This window comes from Topomyia yanbarensis, chromosome 2, assembly GCF_030247195.1.
Source record: "Topomyia yanbarensis strain Yona2022 chromosome 2, ASM3024719v1, whole genome shotgun sequence".
In the NCBI taxonomy this organism is placed as follows: domain Eukaryota; kingdom Metazoa; phylum Arthropoda; class Insecta; order Diptera; family Culicidae; genus Topomyia; species Topomyia yanbarensis.
The window spans coordinates 179,702,878-179,708,791 of NC_080671.1; the positions used below are offsets into that span (position 1 = coordinate 179,702,878).

General features: G+C 41.6%; 1 long non-coding RNA gene across 1 annotated transcript; it reads right to left on the minus strand.

Annotated features, from left to right (window-relative positions):
* Window positions 1-309: 309 nt before the first annotated feature.
* LOC131678566 (uncharacterized) lies at window positions 310-1,633 on the minus strand. Its single transcript, XR_009303673.1, has 2 exons — window positions 956-1,633; window positions 310-903 (listed from the first exon to the last, which is right to left on the minus strand). It is a non-coding gene; the product is annotated as an uncharacterized LOC131678566 (long non-coding RNA).
* Window positions 1,634-5,914: the final 4,281 nt, after the last annotated feature.

The window sequence follows — 5,914 nt, forward strand, 5'->3', positions numbered from 1 at the left end:
CCAACTGGTGCGAAATGGGCATTTAAACATTTGAATTTTGTTTCACATGTTAGTACATCTTAAGCTACAAACAATGTCCATGTAAGGGAAGGTCGCATGAGTTGAATAGAATGCTATCTCTGTGCATAGGTTTATGGCTAAGAACATCGTTTCTAAAGTACATAAAGCGACAATTGATATTTATCAAAGGAAAAGTAATACATGGAAACATACATAAAAAATCCCATTTTATGCTGTACCACTCAATAAATAAAATATTATTCTCGATAAAAACATTTCTTTCAAATTATATGAAAAATAATTCTAAAATGATGCTAACTGTAAAATAAATATATTAGCTTTTAAACAATTCAACAAATAAATAATTCCTGTTTTATTCACCGATGGTGCTCTCCAGAAAAACTCATTCATTTCTTTTAGCTTAATATCCAACCGATCCCTGTGCGTGCGTTGATCTGAGATATTCTTGGCCTCAAACCGTTGGGCCGGTAGAGTATTGCGATTTAAAGACACGTAAATGAAAATTTAAAAAAAAGTATTGCGAAATGTCTTCGGTTCATGTACAAGTCACTTCCCTACCGCTCGTAACAAGATGTGAAGAAATATTTCTAGTTTTTTTTCATGCTGCAATTTGTTTGGATCCTTTTGGCTTAACATCTTGGTTCCTTTAAATACTACGGACACACCCGGCAGATGGAGTGGAAATACGGTATTATCGAAGGATGATTATGAATCGGTGAAGACTTCATTCGGAACCCCCAGGTACCATAGAGGCTGTCGATGCTAGTTTTCGATAATTCAATAACCAGTACTGTGTGCAGCATTAAGTCGATCACGTGTACCGTCGATCTTCAAGAAAGAACTACGTGGTCACACCAATCACAATATACGACGTTCAAAGATCTGCAAAATGTTAAGTTGTTTTATTATATTTACAATAAAAAATACCACTTACCATTGACGTCACAGATCATTACAGCCATTACAATAGTCATAGATCAATGTAAAATTCGTGAGGCTTCTGCAGTTTATTTATTAGGCTTTGTTTTACGGCAACTTATGTATCAGATGGCATGCGTTTTCTCACATCCTTCGTCAGTGACACTGCAATATATGTAAGACTGCTGACAGAGTGACGGCAAGCAGCTGAGCTAGAAGCTGGAACCGACATTAGGATGCCGGGTGATGTCAAAGTGAAAGCAGAGTGGATCTGCACGAATTACGTGGTTTTACTCTGAAAAGGTCCATTTGGTTCATTGCAAGCAGATTTCTCGCATCCGGTTTGTACCAGCAACAGCTCAGCTTCTCGCCGCCGCCTAGTTGTCACAACTGACGATTTTGTTGTATGCCACGAAGAAATCTTTCTATGGATTAATTTTTTGCGGATGTGTTTGTAGGCTGCCGGAGACTATCTGCAAAATTATTTTACTGGTATTTTTAACTGACTTCCTCGTCGTGTGCGTCGCTATGGAATGTCTGCTTTCCTCTTTTCCTATAGTTTCTTCAGTAGTAAGTTCTTCTGCCAAACGTAAAGCCGGCACATTTTTGATAAAAAACGATTAATTTAATAAAATTATGTCAGTATAAGTGATTTTTTCGATCTTTTGGATAAATGAGAGTTCATCCCACGAAAGACTAAATTATTTAGTTTTGACGGTTTTGTGTTGACAGTTTTGAGCTAATTTTTCAGCGTAGAAACCCAGTGAACGAAATGGCGGCTAGGCGAGTTGAATTAAATACTGGCAAACGGAAGGCTATTAGAACATTGTTCTAGGCTACCTGCCGTAGCTTGCTTGCTTGCATTACTTGTTTCTCCCCACACAGAGTTCATCCAAATGGTCAAAGAGAATAGTGAAAGAGACGCAGAGTGAAAATCAGTCAAAATGGCAACACTCCCTTTACGATGATTTCAACACTAGAATTTGGCAACCGTTTCCAAAGGCAGCACTTTAAATGACTCCTATTATATTTTGAAAACAAACCTTTTGTCGATCGTTGAATTTGTTTATCAAACGATGTGCATTTCGAAACAAAGAGATGAAATAATTCTAAAACTTGTTTTTACTCATACATAGACTCTAGAATGCACCTTACAATCACGATTGCACTAAATTCTGACGAAAATTCAAATTTTTTTTTGATAGATTTACAATACTTATCTCCTCCAACTCAGGCATGAGTAATGTTTATTTACATTGCACGATTGGGCTGCTCAATAAGGTATTTTTGGCTTCACACTATTCGTCTCTTTTCCTATTCTCTTTGCAAATGGTGTAAATATGTGGGGAAACAAGGCAAGATAAGACATGAGAATGTTGGGTGAGATGGACAGTTCACAGTATTTTTTTTTTTTCCAATTCGTTTATTTGATAAGGCAGGTTTGCGTTAGCTTAAAGGTGCCAATTTTGTTTTGTTTTACATTTTAAATTACTTAAAACTAGGGGATTACATATTGATTAGCTATACATATACAAGGGGGTAATATAATTTTCGTAAGATTAGGGGGTCATTTAGTTTTTATGGCAATATGGTTTGACATTTTTAGCAATGAGATTATTGGAGCAAATAATGTTTAACTAAGGGGGAAAATTTATACGGCTATCTTAAAAGTAGAAATAATTAGAGGGCGTGATTAAATTTTGTAAAGATTCGGAGACATTAATTAGAGTTATTTTATGTGGTAGTAGAGTTGGGCATTTTCAACGAGATCATATAATATAATAGTTAAAACTAGAAAAGGCAAGAAGAGCTAAATGCTTCATGAATATATTTGAGGGGGGGGGGGAAGGGGTGTTACTTCTGTGTATAAGAGTCAGGGGAAGTAGGGTGGACAAACATGGCAGGGGGAGAACATTATTTCAGTTTCAGACTTCGGGAGATCAACGGATGGATTACAGAATCAGGGTGGCCTTCATCAGGAAGAATCATGTACTGGGACGCCGGGTGGTCGTTCTTAAGATGGAAGGGGTTTCTCCAGACGATTTCGTAGTGCGGCTCAGATGTTGATCGGCTACATTTCGAGTTGTGCGTGTGATGTTCGTGCTTTAGGTCCCGTGTTTGTTGGCTCATTTGACAGGGATGTTTTGTGTCGCCTTGGAGTCGCATCAAACCATCGTGGGTGTATGGTACAGGTGGAAGAGAGCGTTTCTGAGAATGATAAGGAAAAAGGGGCAGTTAAAGTTGGATATTGATGGTTTTTATGAAGGTGTATATAAGGGACATATAGAGGACATCGCGGCTTGCCAACACATCTCGAACCGGGACGTTGGGTGGTCTTCCTCGGGCCCGGAGGGAGTCCATAAGCCGAGACCTGGCGGAACTGTACTCGGTGCACGCCCAGACTATGTGCTCTATATCGTGATAACCGTCGCCACAAGCGCAGATACCACTCTCCACGAGCCCAATACGTCGGAGATGTGCATCCAGCGTGTAATGGTTCGCCATAAGTCGGGACATCACACGAATGAAGTCACGACCCACATCCATCCCCTTGAACCAAGGTTTCGTCGATACCTTAGGGACTATCGAATGTAGCCACCTTCCTAGCTCCCCATTGCTCCACGAGGTTTGCCAACTTTCGAGGGTTCTCTGATGAGTAATACTGAAAAATTCGTGGAAGCAAATTGGTCTTTCAAAAACGTCACCTTCAATGGCACCCACCTTAGCTAAGGAGTCCGCCTTCTCATTGCCCGGAATGGAGCAATGAGAAGGGACCCACACCAAGGTAATCTGGAAAGATTTGTCAGATAAAGCACTCAGTAGCTCCCGTATTTTCCCCAAAAAATACGAGGAATGCTTTCCATGTTTCATCGAGCGAATAGCGTCAATAGAACTCAGACTATCCGAGACGATGAAGTAATGGTCTGCGGGTAATGTGTCAATGACTCCAAGGGTATACTGAATAGCAGCTAGTTCTGCGGCGTAAACTGAAGCAGGGTCACTGAGTTTGTAGGAGGCGGTGAACTTTTGATTGAAAATACCGAAGCCAGTGGACCCTTCGAGGTTTGATCCGTCAGTATAAAACATCTTAGAACAGTCGACTTCTCGGAATTTATTATAAAAAATATTTGGAACCACTTGTGGGCGTATGTGGTCCGGAATTCCACTAATCTCATCTTTCATGGATGTGTCGAAGAAAACAGTAGATTCAGAAGTATTTATGAAATGCACACGGTTGGGATTGTAAGAAGAAGGATTAATATTTTGCGCCATGTAGTCAAAGTACAGGGACATAAAACGGGTCTGAGAATTGAGCTCAACAAGCCTTTCGAAATTTTCAATCACCAACGGGTTCAAGATATCGCATCGAATGAGCAATCGATATGAGAGTTCCCAAAATCGATTTTTCAGCGGGAGAACGCCCGACAGGACTTCGAGACTCATCGTATGGGTCGACTGCATGCACCCTAAGGCGATACGCAAACAACGATACTGAATTCTTTCGAGTTTGATGAAATGTATGTTCGCGGCGGAGCGAAAGCAGAAGCATCCGTATTCCAGTACCGACAGTATCGTTGTTTGATACAACCTAATTAGGTCTCCTGGGTGGGCACCCCACCATGTTCCGGTTATTGTACGAAGAAAGTTGATCCTTTGCTGGCATTTCTGTTTCAGATACCGAATATGGCATCCCCAAGTACCTTTCGAGTCGAACCAGACCCCTAGATATTTTACTGTGAAGACCTGAGCTATAGTTTGACCCATTAATAGAAGCTGTAGTTGTGCTGGTTCACGCTTCCTAGAAAATACAACTAGCTCAGTTTTCTCCGTGGAGAATTCGATACCCAGCTTAATAGCCCATGCAGACAAATTGTCCAAGGTATTCTGTAATGGTCCTTGTAGATCGACAGCTTTGGGTCCCGTAACAGACACCACGCCATCGTCTGCAAGTTGTCTTAACGTGCAGGAATTGTCAAGACATTCATCAATGTCGTTGACGTAGAAATTGTATAACAGGGGGCTTAGACATGAGCCCTGGGGAAGGCCCATGTAGCTAAATCGTGATGTCGATAAGTCACCATGCGAGAAATGCATGTGCTTTTCCCACAACAAGTTTAGTAAAAAGTTGTTTACAGTCGCTGAAAGACCATGCTGGTGCAGCTTCTCTGAAAGAATGTTGATAGAAACTGAATCGAAAGCCCCCTTTATATCTAGGAACACTGATGCCATCTGCTCTTTACTAGCATAGGCCATTTGAATTTCGGTTGAGAGCAACGCAAGACAATCGTTCGTCCCTTTGCCTTTGCGAAAGCCAAACTGTGTATCTGACAGTAAGCCATTTGTTTCGACCCATTTGTCGAGGCGGAATAGGATCATTTTCTCGAACAACTTCCGGATACAGGACAGCATTGCGATCGGTCGATACGAATTGTGATCGGAGGCTGGTTTTCCTGGTTTTTGGATGGCGATGACCTTCACTTGCCTCCAATCGTGTGGGACAATGTTAGCCTCAAGAAACTTATTAAATAAGTTCAACAAGCGTCTCTTGGCAGAGTCTGGCAGATTCTTCAACAAGTTGAATTTGATTCTGTCTGGCCCTGGAGCTTTATTGTTACACGACAAGAGAGCAAGTGAGAACTCCACCATCGAAAAAGGTGTTTCGTTCGCGTTATCGTGACGGGACGCGGCGCGGTAGATCTTCTGTGCCGGGGCGGAATCCGGACAAACCTTCTTGGCGAAATCGAATATCCAACGGTTTGAATATTCCACGCTCTCATTAGTACTGTTTCGATTTCGCATACGTCGGGCTGTTCCCCAAAGAGTGCTCATCGATGTTTCTCTCGTTAATCCGTCGACGAACCGGCGCCAATAACCGCGTTTTTTGGCTTTCATCAAACTCTTCATTCGCTTGTCTAACGTCGCGTACTGTCGAAAACTAGCGGGTAATCCGTCGTTCCGGAAGGTCTTAAACGCG